This window comes from Papaver somniferum, chromosome 9 (genome assembly GCF_003573695.1).
Source record: "Papaver somniferum cultivar HN1 chromosome 9, ASM357369v1, whole genome shotgun sequence".
Classification (NCBI taxonomy): domain Eukaryota; kingdom Viridiplantae; phylum Streptophyta; class Magnoliopsida; order Ranunculales; family Papaveraceae; genus Papaver; species Papaver somniferum.
In genome coordinates, this window is record NC_039366.1 from 188,363,319 (window position 1) to 188,385,566 (window position 22,248).

General features: G+C 36.2%; 1 long non-coding RNA gene across 1 annotated transcript; it reads right to left on the reverse strand.

Annotated features, from left to right (window-relative positions):
* Nucleotides 1-11,751: 11,751 nt before the first annotated feature.
* On the reverse strand, nucleotides 11,752-12,256 carry LOC113314213. The gene is made up of 3 exons (XR_003342326.1): nucleotides 12,174-12,256; nucleotides 11,936-11,987; nucleotides 11,752-11,789 (listed from the first exon to the last, which is right to left on the reverse strand). It is a non-coding gene; the product is annotated as an uncharacterized LOC113314213 (long non-coding RNA).
* Between the last annotated feature and the right edge of the window lie 9,992 nt (nucleotides 12,257-22,248).

A 22,248-nucleotide genomic window follows, 5' to 3' on the forward strand; every position in this document is an offset into this window, starting at 1 on the left:
GGCTGCACAACGGGTAGGGTGGGTAGGATATGGCCTATACCCGCCACCCTACCCGTTTACTGGCGGTTAAGAAAATCTTTACCCGCCAACCTACCCGCCAAATAATGGATAGGGTAGGATACGGTCAAAAAACTGGCGGGTAGGGTAGGATTGGCGGGTATGAGTAGGGTATGTGCACCCCTAGGTAGGGTGGGTAGGATATGGCCTACACCCGCCACCCTACCCGTTTACTGGCAGTTAAGAAAATCTTTACCCGCCACCCTACCCGCCAAATAGTGGATAGGTAGGATACGGTTAAAAAACTGGCGGGTAGGGTAAGATTGGTGGGTATGGGTAGGATATGTGCACCCCTAGACAGGTTACATCTTTACTGCTTTTTTCAAGCCGATGTTTATTGTCCTTACTGCTGTCCTAGATCTGATGGGTAATACCCTTACTGGATTTTAGATCAATCTCTATACAGGAAAGTTAGGAACAGACAGAACAACGATATGATCTTACTGTTAATCGTCTTTGGTACTTCAGAATTTAAAAGTGCAGTAAAAAACATTGAATGCCGATTAAAACAACATGAATGTTATGAGCCCTGGCAGTAGTATTCTAAATTGTTTTGGTGGCTCGTTAGGTTTCAAAAGATTTATTTTTCTATATTATTCATTCTGAAAAAAGAAAAAAAAAATTTCCTTGAATATTACTCGAGATTTACGTCTATTATTGTTGTGCAGTTTTGGTAAAAAGTGCACTCGAGTATTACTCCTATAAGGTATCACGGTTAGTTGTTATTGAGGAATTTAAATAAACAGATAAAATCTCTACTAATTAGTACTGATTTAGATCCTTTTCTATTGGTTTTGGTATGTTAACAAATCCAGCAGTCTCTTGGATACGGATACACTTTGGCACTTGGGTCCTATAAGGTGTCACGGTTAGTGTTCATGTTCTAAAAAGAATTAATGAATTTTTTTTTCAAGGCTAATGGAATTTATTTACGTCTGTATCAGTCGAGTATTGGATATGCAGTAGTCTCACTGGTTTCGTCTTTTTACATGTAACATTACTATATTTCGTAAATTATTTATTTGTCAATACTGATGCTTTCATATGCCTTTCAAATACCATTATGTATTTGAACCTTCAGGCCCATATCGGTTCAAATTTAATCAAACAGTAAGTTGCAGAATGTCAATGCGCTTGGGATAATATAATGATATAGAAAAGTATAATTATTTCTACCTTGAAGACACGCGCATTAACACCAAAAAGAAAAACATGCAGAGAAAAGAAGAAACATGATTAATTTTCGACTTAGGAAAGTTTATAAAAAGCAACCTTGAATCGGTTGAAAGCAACCTTGCTTTTTATCAATCCTTATTACATCCTCATACTTTCCACCGTATTCGGGTTTGTTACTAGGCGAATTGACAGTCCATACTTCATAAAAAAGATATCCAAATCTTAACTGGACTGAAAAGGCCTCATAAGATAAATGTGAGAAATACTTAGAACCCTCCTATTATATGGGTTCAACATATACAAGCCCCACAAAGTGGATCCTCCACTATCAACTCCATATTTTCCATTTTTGATATTGCTAGGCCTATAACTTTTATTTTTGGGGCCTGATTTTGAATCATCACGGATTGCTGACGTTAGCACTTTCTTTAATAAAAGTGAAAATACCCAAAATAACCTCCAGTATTTATAGTCGTTTTATAACAGAAACAGAAATCCAATTCATGTTTCAGCTCTCTCTTTTCTTCTCTCGATTATTTTTCTTCAGTAGCAGAATTAGGTTGATTTCTTCTACACGATTCGTTCCATTGAAGAACAAGGATTTGTTAGTTTGCTGTTGTGTTGAAGACGAGAGGAAGAACAAGGATTTGTGTTTGTTTTTCTCAATTTGTTGATGTTATTAACTGGATTTTAGATCTGACGAGTTTGAGACAATCCATTGATGAACAACAATTAGGTTTGTATCAATTTATCTTTTCTGTTTGTATCAAATACGTTTGATTCATTAGTTTTTCTGATTGATTATTTGATTTCTATCTTCTACTGATTTGGATTTTTGTTCTGTTTCGAATTTGTTGACCACTGAGAAGAGGAAGAAGACAGTTGGGAATACAGAAATCAACGTAGGTATGAATTGTGATTTCGATCTAGTTTTCAATTCAATTGTTTTTTATTGTTACTATTGCGATCTAGTTTTTTCACTTTTTTTATTTGCTTTTGATTCTGATTATGTTTTTGTTGAATGCTTACACAGGTTTGTTTGATACTGAAAAGAGGAACAGAAGAAACATTGTTTGAGAAGAAAGAAAAACAAATCTAGGTAAGAATTTTATTTTGTTTTGATTTCAGATCTGTTTTCAAAAAAGAATTTAATTATTTGTTGTTCTTGCATGTCCGGTCTGTTAATTTGTTGTTTTACTTTTTGTTGATACTGGGAGGAGTATGAAGAAACAATTTTGTTTCAGTAGAACAACTTCAAATTGATTTCTTAGACATGTTGTTTTTTTGTTACAATATGTGTAACTTTAGGTTACACATATATATCCTGTTGAATTTTTAAGCATGTGTAATTTTAGTTTACACATATATATCATGTTTGTATTTTAAGCATGAGTGAGGAAGATGCAGATGTTTTTTAGTTGTAGCATGTGTAATTTTAGTTTACACATATATATCATGTTGTATTTTAAGCATGTGTAAGTTGAAGTTACATATATATGTCCTGTAACGTGTTTATTTGTAAATAGTTGTATCGTCTGTATCTTTTACTCATATTTAGCTTGCCGCATAGAATATACTTCTCACGAGGGGGAAACGCCCCCGAGTGAATTGCGTTCGTTTTAAAATTTTGATATTGTTATTGTGTGTTTGATATTTTTCAGGTTGTCATGGCTGTTGTTAGTTGCATTGTTGTTGTTCGCTACTTTTCAGATTTCATTACCATGCGTGTTAATACTAATATCAAACTTGATGACTTTAAGGAACAAGTTTGCAGGGAATGGAAGCATTTTACTCCACTTGGTATTTCTTTCTTCTTCCGAGAAGGTGGGAAAGATTTTCCCCTTGACTGTGATTATTCGCTTCAGGCTCTTATATCAATCACAAACTGTAAAAAGAAGACTAGTGCTGATATTTTCTTGCAAAATGTTACTCATGTGGCCTCTTCCTCTAGGGCAGATTCTTCTATTTCTAATGGTTCTAGTACGTCTTCATCAAGAAACAATCGTACTGTTGCAATGTATTTGGAAGATAAAAGCAAGCCTGCTAAACCTTTGTTTATCGGATGGTTGGCCCAAGGTTCTTGGTGAGATTGGTCATGTGTTTGTTGAAGGAGTTAAGCAAGTCAGGGTTGCTTTCACCAAGTATCGTCTTCGCACTGGTTTCCAAATGATTGTAACTGACAATGAGCGATTTAGGTTCACGGCTAAGTGTGCAGATGAAAAATGCGGCTGGTTCCATGCAGCTTCTATCGATGAAAGGAACGAAATGTTTCAGGTAGGTTTTCCGTGTTCTGTCATCTAATGCTTAACATATGTTATGTTTTGTTACAGTATGTGTAACTTTGGTTAACACATGATGTTTTTTGCACCATATTGTTTTTTGGTTGAATTGTTTATATTTTGTATGAACCTCTTCAGGTCAGGTCTTATAACCCTGAGCACATTTGTGGTGCTGGTGGGCGCAACTTGAACCAAACTTACTCCACCAGCTTCTCGTCTAGTTTTATTGAGGAAGAAGTTCGGAAAAATCCTCACAAGAAGCCCAATCAAATTGCTGCTGATTTCCAGACCAACTATGGGATTAACATGGAGTGCTATCAGGCCTATAATGCTAGGGAAAAGGTTTATGAGACGATTTATGGCGACGATGTGAAGTCCTACTCGCACTTGGTGTGGTATATTAATGTTATAAGTGAAACCAACCCTGATAGTGTGATAAATTTTGAACGTGAAAATAAACAGTTCCAACGGATCTTCATCGCATTTGCTGCATGCATCAAAGGATACCGGTTTTGTCGTCCAATGGTATACTTGGATACTACTTTCCTTACTGGTACATTCAAAGGTTGCTTGATGGCAGCTACTGGGATCAATGGTGGTAAAGGTATGCTTTTTTTATGTTTTTTTTTGAACAACTTCAGTTGACAAATAACTGAGAGTTACACATGTATAACTCTCAGTTACACATTACTTTACTCAGTGTGTAACTAAGAAAATAACATCTGTAACCTTAATTTACATATTTTATTTTAGCATGTGTAACTTATATTTACACATTGTTTTCTGTTTGTGTGAAACTTATTATTATTTCGATTCTGCACAATTTTTTTTGTAGGATTTTCCCCCCTTGCTTTTGCACTAGTCGAGAATGTCGACAACTGGGAGTGGTTTCTAAGGAATTTGACTGAAGTTGTTGGTGATGGGAGGCCAATCACCTTCCTTTCAGATCGCCATGAAGGACTCTTGTAGGGTGTTCCACTTGTCTATCCAGATGGGTTCCACAGCTTCTGCTACTATCATTTGACGAAAAATACACCCATCACTGCAACAGATCCTAGGTACACGCTTGTGATGGACCATTTCCGAGAGGCGACATATGCACTCTCACCTGAAAAACATGTGAAAGCCATACAGAAGATTAGAGACTTGAAATGCGATTGGGTGGCTGATTACATCGAGACCATCCCACCTAAAGCATATGTGAATGCCTATTTCAAAGGTTGTCGGTATAGACGAACATCTATTACTCTAGCAGAATCAGTCAATAGCTGGGTTCTGGTTCACAAGAAGATGCCTGCATCTGCTCTTCTTGATCAGGTTAATTGAGTGTGTGTGTTTTTTATTGTTTGTTGTCTTTTATTTCATGTTTTGTCACTTTATGTATTCATGAATTTTTTCTTCCTTTTCAGATTAGGAGGAAAATAATTTGTTTGATGGCAGAGCGTCGTGAAATTGGTGCTAATATGATGACTCCATTAACCCCTGAGTATGAATAAAAGCTTGCGACTCTTCAGGATGAAGGCTTGGCTTGGGAAGTATTGGTTGCTAGTCCTACCGTGTTTGAAGTTGTTAGCGAAAGGTATCACATGGTGGATCTCGAACACGAGACTTGCACCTGTCAAAGGTTTGGTTTCTTATGTTTTTTCTTCTCTCTGTATGTTCTTTTTTTTTAGAATGTGTATATCCACTTTTACATTAGATATAGGCATGTGTAAATACTAGTTTCACATCTATTTTGCAAGTGTAAATTAAAGATACACATCATGTATATGCACCTGTAGCTAGCTGAGTGTTTTATGATTTTGTATGTGCAACTAACTGATTTTTTATTGTTTTTGTTTTCTTCAAGGTAGCGCGTATATGGTTTTCCTTGTGCTCATGCTCTTGCAGCCATACAAAAGATTAAACGTGAGGCTATTGACTTCATTTAACCGTATTTTACAAGTAACTATTTTAGGAATACTTATATGCATGCCATCCAGCCGATTCCCAGCTACAACAGGCCTGCTGAATATCATCCAGACGACACCGTCAACCCGCCTACCGTGAAGAAGAAACCAGGTAGACCACCAGGGAAAAGAATTATAAGCAAACGTGAGAAGAAGGTAAAGAGGAAAGTTCATTGCAGCAATTGCAAGGAAACAGGTCACAACAAGGCAGGTTGCAGGAATCCTCGGAAGTTCACACCCCACTAGCTTGAGCCTACCAAAGTTCATTTCTGCAAGTAATGATTTTATGTGTGGATCCTTATTTGTCTTTGATTATTTTTTTTTAATTTACTTCATGTTGGTTTTCATGGACCAAACGTTTTTATTTTTCTGCAACGTTGATTATGTGCAAGTATCTTTTATTCAGATTTTATAATATTAAGTTTTTATATTTTTGTGAGTTCACAGGTTAAGTAACTATTAGGTTAAGTAACCCTGAACACAGAAGGAAATGCATGTGTAACTGTGGTTTACACTTATAAAATATGGATGTGTAACTATTGCTTACACATTGTTATTTTTACATTTTTTTGATTCAACTTGTTTTAATTGCATGTGTAACTATGAGTTACTTAACCTATGTTTCAGCATTTGACCTTGTTATACATTCCATTATATTTTGTCTTTACCTGTACGTTTGATCAATGGATTGTGTAACTTCTGCTTACACACAAAAAATGGATGTGTAACCAGAAGTTACACTGCTATGAATGCATGTGGAACATTAGGTTACACATGATAAATGCATATTTAAACTCTTCTTACACCTTCTGCATCAAGTTAAATAAGTGTAACTTTAAATTACTTAACATGTTGCATGTTTTATGAAAGCTGTACACACAACAGTAAAAGTTCTAACAAGATAAAAGTTTTTAATTCAATGAATTTAAACCTGTTGCAAAATCAAGAACATATCTTAAAGTTAAAATCTACTAACTAAAGAAATTTAAAAGTTTTAACAACATATTTTGCAAGTCTAACAACGACTTGTAGTTAACAACAAATTTGCAAGTAGTAGAATCTTTTCCTAATCCTAATGACTGCTTTACACATCTGCGGATGGATCCGACAGAACATTATAAAGCATGCTTCCTCTCATCTTGTTCACCTTGTCAGTCCACCATAACACCATAGTTGATGAGTATTTTTTATCCATCTGTTTACTCTTCATCCTCATCTTCATGTAATTGCATACAAATAGAAGACAGTCAGGAATTGAACCTTGTGGGGGCGAAGGGAGGTAATTGACTTTTTCATTCATTCCAAGAGAAAGATGACAACGGAGTGACAGTTCTCTAGTTATTGCAAATGCATATTTCCTGGCTTCCATTAAGTGTTGACCCCTGAGTTCCTTAACACTTGATGAGTTCATGTAGGACCAAGCACTAACGCTCCTCAAGTCATACTCAAGTAGTGTGTAGTGTGAGTTGTTGTTGCACATTGGGGCGAAAAGTCTGACTGCACCTCCCTTCTACTTTTGAAACTCCTTAGAAAGCTTTGGAATCCAAAAATTCTTGAATTCATCGTTACTCTCCGAGTAAGTTTTCTGCAAAAACCAATTTGAATGTCAAACTCATATTTTAAATCAAAATTTACAAATGCACAAGTGATTATGTAAGTAGAATTTAAATATAAGGTCTTGGATTTTACAATAGAAAAACAAGAATGTGTAACTTCAGGTTACACATTATAACTGCATCTGTAATTTCAGATTACAAATTATAACTGCATTTGTAACCTCAGATTACACATGAAAAAACACTGAGCGTGTTATCATAATCTTACAACACCCACTAGACATTATTAATGCAATAAAATTTTAAATATTTCGAAGTACTTACGTGTGCTTTTGCCGAGAGGAATATCTCTTTCTCATATTGTTGTTTGAGTTCATCTTTCTTCTCAACCTGCTTACATAGAAATTAATGAATTCTGCCTCCAAGTATGTTTCTTTGTTGGAAAGTTGGAGCATTAATTCTCCACTTATACCACAAAACGGGCGGCCATCGTCGTTGTACTCTTTCCAAGCAATGTGTCTACATTAGAAAGAAGGAAACAATTAAACAACATAACAGAATCAAGTAGTAAGATACAACGTTCTATATTAGAATCTACATTTAAACACCATAACAAAATCTTTGGTTATAGGTATTTACGATTGGGGATGAGTGTTGAAATATTCAAGCACTTTGTTCTTTTTCTCGCCTTACAGCCTTTTGATAACTTCTGAACCTTTCACATACTTTCTCATTGTTCCGTCATCTTCTTCAGCAACCTCAGCCATTCTTTCTTCTTCTACTTCTGGAACTGCGTCCACTCTTTCTTTTTCTACTTCTGGAACTGCGGCCATTCTTTCTTCATTAACAATCTTCTTAATCTTCTTTGGCTTCTTTTCATACTGCTTCAGATCTTGTGTTGGAATTTTTCTATTCCTCAGCACACGTTGTTGTATGAATGCTTGTTGGTTTTCTCTTACTGTATTCCCAACTTCCTTCAGTAAGTCTCCTACAGGTTTTGGAGTTTTATCTAATCCAAAGCTAAAAAAGTTTTCCTGTGTTGTAGCTGCGCAAAAAAATATAGGCAGAATCTAAAAAATTAGCACATGTATGTAACTTAAATTTACACAAGCCAAAATATAGTGTATTGTATGTAACCTCAAGCTACACATGCCTTTTACAATGTGTAACTTGAAGTTACACTTCCATCACAAACAAAACATAAAGGAAAAATAAAACGGAATAACGGCTACAGAAGGAAGAGTGGTTACCACTTGAGCTAGGTTCTGCTTTCTCCATCACTGCAGGTCCATGTTCACTTTTGTTAATGTCGCCGATAATCTCATCTAGCATTTCACTCACTGCAACATCCATCATATCAGTAGTGTTAGCTTCTAGTTGCACCAAGCTGAGTATTTTCAGGCTGTGTTTGCTGTGTTGTAGCAGTTATCACCATGGAGTCCTCAAACTGTGTTGAAGCAAAACTGTCCTCAAAAGTTACAAGTGTTGGCTGAGTTGGAGCAGTCGGAACCAAACCTTCACCAATAGTTGCAGGTGTCTCTTCAATGACATTTGCATCATCAACTGCGGCTTTCTCATGCGGCTCAACCACACCACCACCTTCTGCATCTTTCTTTTGCGCCTCATCAGCAGCATGTGTCTCTTCATCAGCTTTCTTCTGTGCCTCATCAACAACATCTGCAATAGTGCGCTTTTTCTTACGAGTGGGCTTCTTCTTTGGAGGAGCCTTGCGCCCCTATGCAACAGTTTGAGCTTGCAGAATTGTTGGCGTATTTCCAGCTTCAAGGCTCATACATGGAATGACACAAGGATTGAAATGAGAATTAGGATGATGATGATGATGTTAAATTTTTTTAATAAAATTTCAAGAAGAATATATCATGTGTAATCGACTGGCTTGGATAACTAGCATGTGTAACTTCATGTTACACATGAATATGGCATGGATACCTAGTGTAACATGGAGTTACACATGCATCTAACTAGTGTAAACAGAAGTTACACATGCATATAGCATGTGCAACTAGGGGTTACACATCCATATGATTAGTTTACTCAACAATTATTAAGTCTAATCAAGTTATACAAGCATATTAAAAATGAACAACTAAAATATAAAACTAAAAAGGTTCAAAGACCTTAGTGTCAACTAATTGGGTACCTCTATCAAGTTAAAGAATCATATTAAAAATGAACAACTACTTACATTCTTCATGGAAGGATTTTTCCGTGTCATCTTTATCTTTCTCTTGCTCAGTCTCTTTCTCGGACTCTTCTTCTTCATGCTCACTAGCTATATGCTCAGTACCTCCATCTCCTTGTTGCTCAGCACCTCCATGCAGTAACTCTTCTTCTTCATGCTCAGTATCCCCATGCTCAGTACCTCCATGTCCACCATCTTCAGGTTGCATAAACTCTTCCTGGGTCACTTTGTAAGGATCAATACCCATTGCTTCCATAATTTTGCAACTAAAATTGTGAATCTTGAATTCTGCTGTTCTTGAAAGGTCCCCTTCTGATATCCCTTAATCTGGCAATTGCATACATTGCTTCAAACATTGCTTGCAGTTGCACTTTCAGATGTCCATTCTCAATGGTTTGCGCTTTCAGCCAACTTTGCAGGTCGTCCTTGTTGGGTTCCACGGTTGATAACCCTAGCTGCTTCTCAAGCTGTGAAAACTCAGCCACAATGCTAGGAGTTGGATGCAATTAACATATGAAGAGGTTAAAAAGAGATAGCAAAAACAGTTGAACATTCTAAATATACAAATTTGTAACTTAAAGTTATGCAACCTGAATATGGTGTAACTTAAAGTTACATAAGCACATTTTATATGTGTAACTTAAAGTTACATACACACATGTAACTTAAAATGCATTCACTTGTGTTATCTTTGCATGTGTAACTATAAGTTACACAAGCACATTTAAATGTGTAACTTATAGCTACACATGACAATTTTAATTACATCCAAGTTTTATCTAAATTATATTACCATAAATTTACAAAACCTAAACCAACTAACATATAACACTTACCGAAAACTATGTCATGTCTGTTCTATAAATGTAATCAGAAGTCTGGTATATATCCTACCTCCGAACCCTCGGGATATCTTCTTCATGGTTCTCAACTTTCGGGATTAATCCTTGTGGTGCGTGTTCAGCAAACAATAACTGCAACATATAAATTATTTAATTAGTCGATTGAACCAAAATATCCACAACGTAACACTAAAACTGCTGGAATAGAAATTACACACAAGCTTTTACCAGTAGGTATTGCACACAAGCCTTCATATTTGACAAAAAACCAAGATTATTATGAATCTCTTCAAAAAAAGTGCTCGTGTATTAAATCAGGCCAAGACACCTTGAGCACCGTATCATAAGTTTCAACGATACTAAGATATTTCGCGTTCACTCCATTGGCATTTTTGTCGCCAAAAAACAATACACAGCAAATATAAAGACCTATCAAACAAACTAGATCCTTCTCATAAATTTTCTTTCTCTTCCCACTTTTGGTCCTTTTGGTCATAACTTGTTTAATCTTCTCTAAAATGTTTGTCTTAGTCACTGTCGTCTGATGCTTTGTAGATTTGATATCAGTGAAGAACTTGTTGTATAAAACATTGTCAATCAAATCACTAGGACAATAGTACTTTAACAGCTTCTGACCCTTTCTGCTTCCAATCCTCTGCATGCAAAATATACCAGCCAGCTTTGCCGGTGTAGACTCTATAAACTTATCATCACCAAACTTGAACGAACACGGTGTCTCACAATCCATGTCAAAGCAGTTCAAAAGCTTCAAGACGCCGTGTTTGTTGGTACTTATTTGTCTTGTTGTACTTCGTACAGCTGTATCATAGTCATCGTAATACATCATTACGAGTTCACCGTAAGCAGCTTTCCTTAGATATCTCTGATCCCTATCAGTCAGTCCTATAGGTTTTATCACCTTTACCAAATCCTTTATTGCATTCAAAGACTGTCTTAGGTTTCATGTACACATCACACACAAAAATAGCATGAGTCAGTATGTTGTGTACTTATCAAATACAGTCATTTTTAACTGCAAAATGAAAATCATGTTACACACTATGTGTATTTTCCAAGTACACAAACTGAATCATTCTATTCTGTGTTGTGTAACCTTAACTTAAACATGCATATGAAGGTTTACAGACGTCATTTTTTGATGTGTAACTATTGTTTACAAACACAATACAGTCGTATGTTATATTTTGCATGTGTAACTTTTAGTTACGTAGGCAATTGGAAAATCAGTGATGTTATTATGCATGTGTAACTTCTAGTTACACAGTCAATTGGAAAGTTAGTGGTTAGATTTTCAATGTGTAACTTATAGTTACACATGCACATGCATTACAAACATGAGATTCTAAATGTGTAACTTATAGTTACACAGCCAATTTGCAAGTCATTAGTGACATCTTGAATGTGTAACTTATAGTTAAAAAGGCTCATTTGTATGTGTAACTACAAGTTACACACTCAGTATACAAACCACAACACAGTTGGTGGTGAGATTTTGAATGTGTAACTTATAGTTATACATTCAAAACTATTTACATTAGATCATCACAACCAACATCGCATGTATAGTTTTTACTAGCATTATATCATAACAACACATATCATCAAATAATTTCAACTCTTAATACATGTTATTCCAGTATCTGTTTCAGCAGTATTGCTTCTTCCTCGCACCATTTTACTTCACAAAATGTAAATTGAATCTGAATCTGCAGTTTAAAAAGTAAGAAAACATCAATCCAGTAGTACTAAAATCATAAACGTAAGATTGAGATGATACTTGAACATAAATCATCAAGTAAACCTAACCCCTAAAATCAGAGAGGAAAGGAGAAGATCGAAAACATATGCAAACCTCAGTTCGTCTTCTTCTTCTTTCATCGTCTTCTTCTTTGATCAAAAAAGGACTGAATCAAACAACGAATGAAGCAAAAAACAGATCAAATACAGATCGAAAAACAGATCAAATTTACTGAGATTAAATAGATCGAAAAATAAATCGAAAACAGTTCCAAAAACAGATCGAAAAACATGTTAAACACGAAGAAGAAGAAAAGATTAAACATGAAGAAGAAGATTTGATCGAAATCTACCTGTTTTAGTTTTTCGTTTCTTCGATCTGCAAAAAAAATTCTCTGAAGGTTTTCGACCGGCAGTTTTCTCAGGTGAGATTCAGTCTCTCTCTCTTGAAATGAAAATGAATGTGTCAGTTTGATAGAAAACCTAGGTTAGATACTTATATAGTGAAGGTTATTCTGGTCATTTCAACCGAATTAAAATTTATTTTTAATTCAAGGCCTAGAAATAAAACTTTTTTAACTAATGGCCTCATATTATGGGTTATCCATGGGTTGGGTCTTAGCCTAATTTCCCCAAGATAAATATCAAAACCCTTTTTGCACGCCTGATATTTTGCGTGAAATGATATCTTCTTAACGATATTTTCCTTCCTTATAACAGGTCTTGAATTTTAACCAGAATATCTACAGAATCCAACCAAAATTAAAAAAGAAAATATAGAAAGAAAAATATGGAATTAATACGTATGATTTTGTGCATGATTTTTAACCAGAATATCTTCAGGATCTAGCCAAAATTAAAAAAGAAATATAAAAATAAAAATATGGAATAATATGTATTATTTAGTGCATGATTTTTAACCAGAATATCTTCAGTATCTAACCAAAATTAAAAAATATATATATATATAACGAATAATATGGAATAATACGTGTGATTTTGTGCATGGACATGAAAACCTAAAACAAATATAAGAAAAGAAGAAATTTGGGACCCAAAAAAATCCACATGATGAAACTGGAAGAACTATGTAGCAGATACAGATACGAGTATCACTACCTGCACACGAGAACCAAAGCTAACAACAAGAAATGAAAAAAACAAACAGATCCACAAAATGAAAAACAGAGTATGCTTAAAGATCAATATGAGAGGGAAACGTATACTTATATCTACCTTGAAGAACTGCGCATCAACAAAAAAATAGAGGACATACAAAAAAATAAGAAGGAAATCCTAGAAGACACAGGTGTTAATATGGTTCTATTTAACCAACCAAAAGATATATTTAGTTTTCTTTCTAGTGAAAATACTTTGCTTTCTCTAGACTTGGGATGTTGTTTTCCGTACTGATGCATGGAAGAAATCATGTTGAACGCAACATACATTTTTGCTCTAATGCAGGTATATTTGGTGTGCACGTTTTCATTGAACTGGCCGATATCTTTCCGTGCTTTGATTTTTTTAGAGATCACTGGGATTTTTTTTTTACAATATAGTAATTGATGCAACAGGAAAATCACAAGTACATTGACTGCAAATGTTAAGCCAATAGAGCCAGTTACTCTGGAAGAAGCAAGAGTAATCGTTTGCGACGTATAAGTGTGATGTTGGAGAAGAGAAACAAAGCCAAAACGAGGCGTGCATCTCAGCTCGGATGCAGGTGAATATATATGTGTATTTACAGCACGCATGGAATACAAATTTTTGGCTCAGATTTTATTGCAAATGCATTTATGTTGAATCTTGGTTCATGCAACAGGAAATTATTCAAGCAATACGACTAAACATGGTAAAACAGTAGAGTTAGTAAATTCGGAAGAAGCAAAAGAAAATCGTTTGCGGCACATGGGTGTGATATGCTGGGGAAAATGACAACAATTGAAAAAATACTGTGAAGAATACTTAGCTCGAACCAACGGCAGTAGCAAATTGTTGCTGAATAATAGAGGCACGTATGAATACGTTGTCCTAAAGACAATATTCGCCGGCTACTTCTCCTATAGAGAGATGCTATAGCCCTATTGACGAGATGTCTCCAGGATACAACTATCGTTAGCGTTCCTCATTGTAGCATACAAGAGAACACCCTTAGAACTTGGCAACAGTGATTAACAAACTTAAAAACAGAGAAAAACTGGATAGCAAAATTGTTTACAGAAAACAGAGGAGCAGAAGAAGAGCAGAAGAAGAGAAGAACAGAAGAAGAGATGTTTCTCTGTTGTGTCAAATGAGCTGAAAACTCCTCTCTTATATAGTGTTTTGGACGTTATAAATAATGCAAAGATTCTCATGCATATCACAAAAGACAGAAAAACTGTCACTAAGAAAAATGTGTAAAGAAAAGGCTGCAAAGCTGACAAGTTAGGGGACAGTGAAAGGTAAAGTCTTTTTTTTGTCCCAGAGAAGAATGTGTAATTTGTCTGTCCCAGAGAAGCATGCGAAAACAGTGTGTCAGTCAACAAAGAATCACGCGTGCCAGATATATAAAACAAGGAGAAAGATTCTGCGCGCGTGCGACAAACATGTGCAGACAAAACGTTAAGAGATTCTTCTACATGTGTGGAAAGCACGTATGAAAATTTTCATCAAAAAGATAGGATCTTATTGAACCCACACCCGCACCCGAACCCGACCGGACAGACGGTGGCGTGCGTGCGTGCTTCGGTGCGAAGCATCGCGCGTACGGGAAAGGCAAACTTGCCCTAATATAGGTCTTCTCCCTCACACAAAAGTGTGTTGACCCAAAGGGCCATGCCCTTTAGCCAATTCTATGGTATTTATGTCTAAAACTCTTTAGATTTTAGTCTATGTGGGACTATTGTTTTATCTATTCACATGAAAAAAAAACAATTAGTGGGCAATAGGTCTAGGGATCAAATCATAGTCCATGCATATTTGGTTTTTTAAAAAACAAAAAAAACACGTTTTTTTTCCAACAATCCCCCACATGAATGATAAAACATGTCGACAAAAATACGAGAAAACAGAATACATCAGAAATAGGCTAAGGTGTCCCAGAGATTCAACCTTAACTTAGTGAGAGGTTACCGGAACTGCTTGTTGAAACGGTAAACACAATGTCTTGAACCGCCAACAGTGAATGCAATTCAGAAATAACAACCACGTCTGATGTCTCAAATAAAAGTTGCCAAGCTCTTGTCGTTGTGCCCGTTTTGTCCGTGGGCTAAATCCCGGACTTAATGAATGTCTCTAGAGAATCAGCTCAAATTCTCATAGGAAGCGGCCCCACTTCCAACATCCAAATGGTGAGTCCATTAAGAGTGTCCTGCTACACCCCGCTTTAAGCAAATCCATGGTACTCATTAAGATCTCAACGGATCATCCGAAATCATGCAGGTAGCACTATCACACAGTTACACCATAGGGAGGGACTAAGATAGTGTTGTCCCGACATCACCAAAAATTAGTTGTCTCATTGAACCTTGATCTTGGAGCTCCATTCATAAGGTTGAGTATCCTTCATGGCGATTTATTCTATGAGCTTAAGTCCCATCCCCCTCTATGTGGATCTAACTACCTCTCTAGATAATCCTTTCGTCAAAGGATCTGCAATATTCTCTTTAGACCTCACAAAGTCTATAGAGATGATACCAGTAGAGAGTAGTTGTTTCACTGTCTTGTGTCTTCTTTGTAGATGTATAGACTTTCCGTTGTATACACTATTCTTTCCGCAACCAATAGCAGCTTGACTGTCACAGTGGATTGCGATCGAAGACACAGGCTTGGGCCAGAGTGGAATTCCTCCCAGGAAACCTCTTATCCATTCAGCTTCCTCTCCAGCTTTCTCCAGGCTATAAACTCAGACTCCATGGTGGATCTAGCTATACATGTCTGTTTGGAAGACTTCCATGACACAGACGCACCTCCAAGTGTGAAGATGTACCCACTAGTGGTTTTGCACTCATCTGAGTCTGATATCCAGTTAGCATCATAATACCCTTCTAGCACGTCAGGATACTTCCCAAAACTTAAGCAGTATTTTGAAGTTCCTCTCAGGCACCGTAGAAATCTGTAGAGAGTATTCCAATGATCCTGCCCAGGGTTGCAAGTGTACCTGCTCAATATACTCACACTGTAGGCAATATCAGGTCTTGTACAGTTCATCAAATACATAAGACTGCCAATAACTAGAGAATACTCAAGTTGTGAAATTCCCTCACCCTTGTTCTTTTTCAAGTTACAAGTGGGATCATAAGGAGTAGATGCAGGTTTGGCATTTTCATGATTAAATCTCTTAAGTACAGTTTCATCATAATGAGATTGACTAAGACTATATCCTTCATATGTCTTTCTGATTTTCATCCCTAAGATTACATCAGCAGGGCCTAAGTCTTTCATGTCAAAGTTTTCATTAAGCATGCTTTTAGTGGTATTAATGATATCAAGGTTACTGCCTAATATGAGCATATCATCAACATACAGGCACACAATAACATGAAAATCATCCACAGATTTAATGTAAACACATTTATCAGATTCATTAACCTTGAAGCCATTAGATATCATTACATGATCAAATTTTTCATGCCACTGTTTAGGTGCTTGTTTTAAACCATACAGAGATTTTTTCAATTTGCATACTTTGTCCTCACAACCTTTCACAACAAAACCTTCAGGTTGGTCCATATAAATTTTTTCATTCAATTCACCATATAAAAAGGCAGTTTTAACATCCATCTGATGTATATGCAAATCATAAATAGAAGCAATAGCAATCAGCATCCTAATAGAATTGATTCTTGTGACCGGTGAATAAGTATCAAAGAAATCTAATCCTTCCTGTTGTCTATAGCCTTTAGCTACCAACCTAGCTTTGTGTTTTTCTATAGTTCCATCTGTTCTAAGTTTCCTTTTGAAGACCCATTTGCAACCTATGGCTTTACTACCAGGAGGTAAGTCTACAAGCTCCCAAGTTTCGTTTTGCTGAATGGAGTCCCACTCATTAATTGAAGCTTCTTCCCATAAGGGAGCTTCCGGAGAATTCATAGCTTCCTTATAGGTTTGGGGTTCAGACTCTACCATAAGAGTCACAAAATCTGGACCGAAACTTTTCTCGGTTCTAACCCTCTTACTTCTTCTAGGTTCGGTCTCAAGCTCTAGAGACGGGGTTTGACTAGTTGAAGGAACATCTGATAGGTCATCGTGGACCCTTTTTTGAGGTCCAGACCCTAAAGGAAAAATGTGTTCAAAAACACTGCATCTCTAGATTCCATTATGGTGTTCTGACCAATGACCATAAACCTATAAATATTAGCATGCTCAGGATAGCCTAGGAAAACACAATCCACAGTTTTAGGTCCTATTTTGTTTTTCTTGGAACGGGGAATGGCCACCTTGGCCAAACACCCCCACACCTTAAAGTATGCATAAGAAGGTTTTATACCTTTCCATAACACATATGGAGTTTTGTCAGATTTCTTAAATGGAACTCGGTTCAAGATATAGCAAGCAGAGAGAATTGCTTCCCCCCACAAGCTCGAAGGTAACCCTGAACTAGCTAACATAGCGTTCACCATATCTATGAGTGTTCGGTTTTTCCTTTCAGCTACTCCATTCGACTCATGAGAATAAGGTGCAGCGGTTTCATGAATGATGCCATTAAGCTTACAGAAATCTCCTATAGGTATCACATACTCACCGCCACGGTCTGATCTAAGAGTTTTAATTGTAACGCCTTTTTGGTTTTCTACTTCAAGTTTATATAATTAGAAAGCGTCTAAAGCTTCATCTTTACTTTTAAGAAGATAAACCTGACAGTATCGTGAGTAATCATCAATAAAAGTGATGTACCATTTTTTACCACCTCTAGTTGGTGTTAATTTCAAATCTCCTAAATCCGAGTGTATTAGTTCTAAGGGAGCTGTACAACCTTCACCCTTTTTGTTAAAGGGTTTTCTTGCATATTTAGATTCAACACGAATTTCACATTTATGACCTCTGTCAATGTTTATTTTAGGAATGCAACCTAAATTAGCAAGTCTTTCAATGGATTTGAAATTAACATGTCCTAGTTTATCATGCCAAACATGTGAGGAGTCACAAACATAAGAAAAAAAAGATGCATTAACATTCATGTTCAAAGAAAGTACACTAAGCTTAATCATGTTTTCAGTGACATAACCTTTTCCTACGAAGTCACCACTTTTAGAGATTACAACCTTGTTAGACTCAGCTACAAATTTAAAACTTTTCTCAAGTAAGATGGTTTCTGAGATAAGATTCTTGCATATGTTCGGGACGGGATACACGTCATTCAATGCGAGAGTTTTTCCTGAAGTGAGCTTCAATTCAACCTTGCCTTTTCCTACCACTTTAGCGGTGGAAGAGTTTCCCATAAACAATTTCTCATCGTCTCCTACTGTGTTATAGGAGGAGAAAGCATTTCTGAACTTGCAGACATGCCTGGTGGCTCCAGAATCTAACCACTAGTCTCTCACATTGGTCACATTTGAGACAAGGTTGACTTCAGACACCATGCCAGTAAAATATCCAGAATCATCTACTATGTTTGCCTTATTTTTCTGTTTAGGATCATTTTTGGTTTTTTTAGGCGCCCTACAGTCTTTGGCCATATGACCAATTTTTCCACGGTTATAAGATGGTTACCTTTGGAGTTACGACGTTTGTTACGTTTGTTACCATTTTTGCTGGATTCAGATTTTCCTCCATGCCATTTCTTTGACGTAGCATTATCGTCTAGGACATGAGATTTGTTGGACATGTCTTTGCTCAGCATCAGGCTTTTGTCCTTGCAGCACATAAGTTCCTCAACCTGGATCTTTTTCCCCAGCTCTATCATAGTGATTTCACGAGTCTTGTGTCGCAGCCTACTCTTGTACTCGTTCCATGAAGGTGGAAGTTTTTCGATTACTGCAGATACTTGTAGAGCTTCATCAATAAACATGCCTTCAGCAAGAATTTCGTTGATGATTAGCTGAAGTTCCAAGAATTTTTCAACTACAGGATTTTCATCATTCATCTTATAGTCAAGGAACTTAGCCACCAAGAACTTCTTGCTTCCAGCAGCCTCAGTGAGATATTTCTCCTCCAAGGCTTCCCATAAATCGAAAGCAGTAAAATTTTCTTTTGCATGATAAAAATCATATAAAGAGTCATCCAAGCAGTTAAGAATATGATTTTTGCACATGTAATTTTTCCAAGTCCACCTATCCAGTCTATCTTCATAGCCACGGTCATGAAGCCTTCTTGAGGGTTTATGCAAAGCTACTTCATCTAACCTTTGGTATTTCAGGAAAAACAACATTTTTGATTGCCATCGTTTAAAGTCTTTTCCACTAAACTTTTCTGGCTTGTCTACAGTACTTTTTCCCATGTTGTTATAGAAAATATAGTAATGAACGAATGTTGTCTTTAGATTGTTAGGGAAAATGACAACAATTGAAAAAATACTGTGAAGAATACTTAGCTCAAACCAATGGTTGATTTCGGATGCAGCAACAAATTGTTGCTGAATAATAGAGGTACGTATGAATACGCTATCCTAAAGACAATATTCTCCGGCTACTTCTCCTGTAGAGAGATGTTATAGCCCTATTGACGAGATGCCTCCAGGATACAACTATCGTTAGCGTTCCTCATTGTAGCATACAAGAGAACACCCTTAGAACTTGGCAGCAGTGATTAACAAACTTAAAAACAGAGAAAAACTGGATAGCAAAACTGTTTACAGAAAACAGAGGAGCAGAAGAAGAGCAGAACAGAAGAAGAGATGTTTCTCTGTTGTGTCAAATGAGCTGAAAAATCCTCTCTTATATAGTGTTTTGGACGTTAGAAATAATGCAAAGATTCTCATGCGTATCACAAAAGACAGAAAAACTGTCACTAAGAAAACTGTGTAAAGAAAAGGCTGCAAAGCTGACAAGCTAGGAGACAATGAAAGGTAAAGGCTTTTGTCTGTCCCAGAGAAGACTGTATAATTTGTCTGTCCCAGAGAAGCATGTGAAAACAGTGTGTCAGTCAACAAAGAATCACGTGTGCCAGATATATAAAACAAGGAGAAAGATTCTGCGCGCGTGCGACAAACATGTGCAGACAAAACGTTAAGAGATTCTTCTACATGTGTGGAAAGCACGTACGAAAATTTTCAGTAAAAAGATAGGATCTTATTGTGCTTCGGTGTGAAGCACCGCGCATACGGGAAAGGCAACCTTGCCTTAATATAGGTCTTCTCTCTCACACAAAAGTGTATTTACCCAAAGGACCATGCCCTTTAGCCAATTCTATGGTATTTATGTCTAAAACTCTTTAGATTTTAGTCTATGTGGGACTATTGTTTTATCTATTCACATGAAAAAAAAAATCAGCGGGCAATAGGTTTAGGGATCAAATCATAGTCCATGCACATTTGTTTTTTTAAAAAACAAAAACACGTTTTTTTTTTCCAACATGATATTGGAGAGGAAAAACAAACGAAAACGAGACGTACATCTCAGCTCAGATGCAGCTGGATTTAAGTTAAAAATTTATATCAAATGCATTTATGTTAAGATGGGAGCTAGGAGGTGTATGAATAGCATTTTCCAGGAAAAATTTTAGGGTTATTTTGTTTTTGGTACTCATGTTTTGTCCAATTTTTGAGTTTGGTCTAACATTTGTCCAGCTTGGTGTTTGGTACTTGGAAAAGACGTTGACCCTGATTGACTTCATTACATATTGACTTCAGTTTAGTAATTATAAAAACATTAAATAGAATTTAATAATGAAATAGATTTACCATTGTACCCTTAATTTTACTAATATTTACATAATAATAATTTCACTTCACCGTCTTCTTCTCTATATCCACCGATTAGAGAACCTGACTTCGCTTCACTATCTTATCAAGCGTCCAAGTTCCCTCCCTCTGTTCATCTTTTATAAAACGAAATCCCCATAATCTGTTCAGCTAATATTTTACGAAACAAAATCTCCATTATTGAAATACCACACATGAACTCTTCAATTGTGACGATCAGACCACCATTAACATACATCAAATCTTTCTTTCGTAAACTCATTCTACATGTTCCTTGTTCTTTTTGATTCAAAACTTGCTAAAACAGACACAAACTCAACCCACGTTACCTGATTAACCAGCGGCAAACTCATTGGACCAATGGATAATAATTTGATGCAGCAGTAAAGTAATCTGGGGAAGAAATGGTCGTTCAGGCCCTTTATCAAACACTGTGTGTGCATGAAACTGATATAACAGAGAGTTACCCCATTCTGTTTGTATGATCTTTCCAATCTCTGCTATTTCAAATTAGAGACAAACCCATTGTCCAAAGCTTTCACAAAAACTCAAAATACATTCTCAATCATGCATCATTCGTTGTCAATCATATGGCAACAAACTGTTTCTTTCCTCACTGGTACTACACCCAAAACTGTATTCAGCTCAAACCAATAATTTTGTGTCCATCTCAGCTTCAATTTCATGACAACAAGGCTGGACTGGCAACAACAATATTACTTCTCAATTGATTTCTCATTCAATTCTTTAACCCAAACTTCTTCACCGTCATTCAATTTTTCCATCATTCACACATCGAAAACCCTAAAACCATAAGAGCATCTCCACTTCGTTGTTGTAAAATCAGAATCAATTGACAAAAACACCAATGTAAACCCTAATTTTAATCCACCGCTAGAAAGCCCCAAAATCCAGACCATATCAACAAATTAATTCCAATTACATCTCGATGAAGACAACTCACAGTAAGCACAACCATTAACCATCCATTCACTATCTCACGAACTGTTAATCAAACCTAATATGAACTTCATACAAAAACCAATTTCATACAGACCCAATTAAATTCAAACTTAAATTCGGAAAAAAAATCTTTTGATTCAGACTTTCAATTGATGTATTCAAAGTTGTTTGTTTGAGACTGCTTACGGGTTTTAAGAGGATAGGTTGATAAAATTTGAAGTTTATAGAACATGATCGAGAGATTTTATAGGATGGGTGGTTGTTTAAGGCTTATTGAGGGACATGAAAAGTGATGGTGTTGGTTCGGTGTTAAGGACGACGTGAGGCGGAGATGATGAATCATGGAAGATATATCAAAAGTTTTTCCCAATATTAATATAAGTAAGGATACAATAGTAAATTCAGTTAATAATTATTTTTTATTTTAATTTATTAATAATTATGTAACAAAAGTCAAGATATAACGCAGTCAACGCGGGTCAACGTTTTTTCCAAGTACCAAACGCAAAGCTGGACAAATATTAGACCAAACTTAAAAGTTGAACAAATCCTGAGTACAAAAAACAAAATAACCCCAAATTTTAACCCAGAGTAGAGGGAAACAGAAATTTTAATGCCCTTATGCA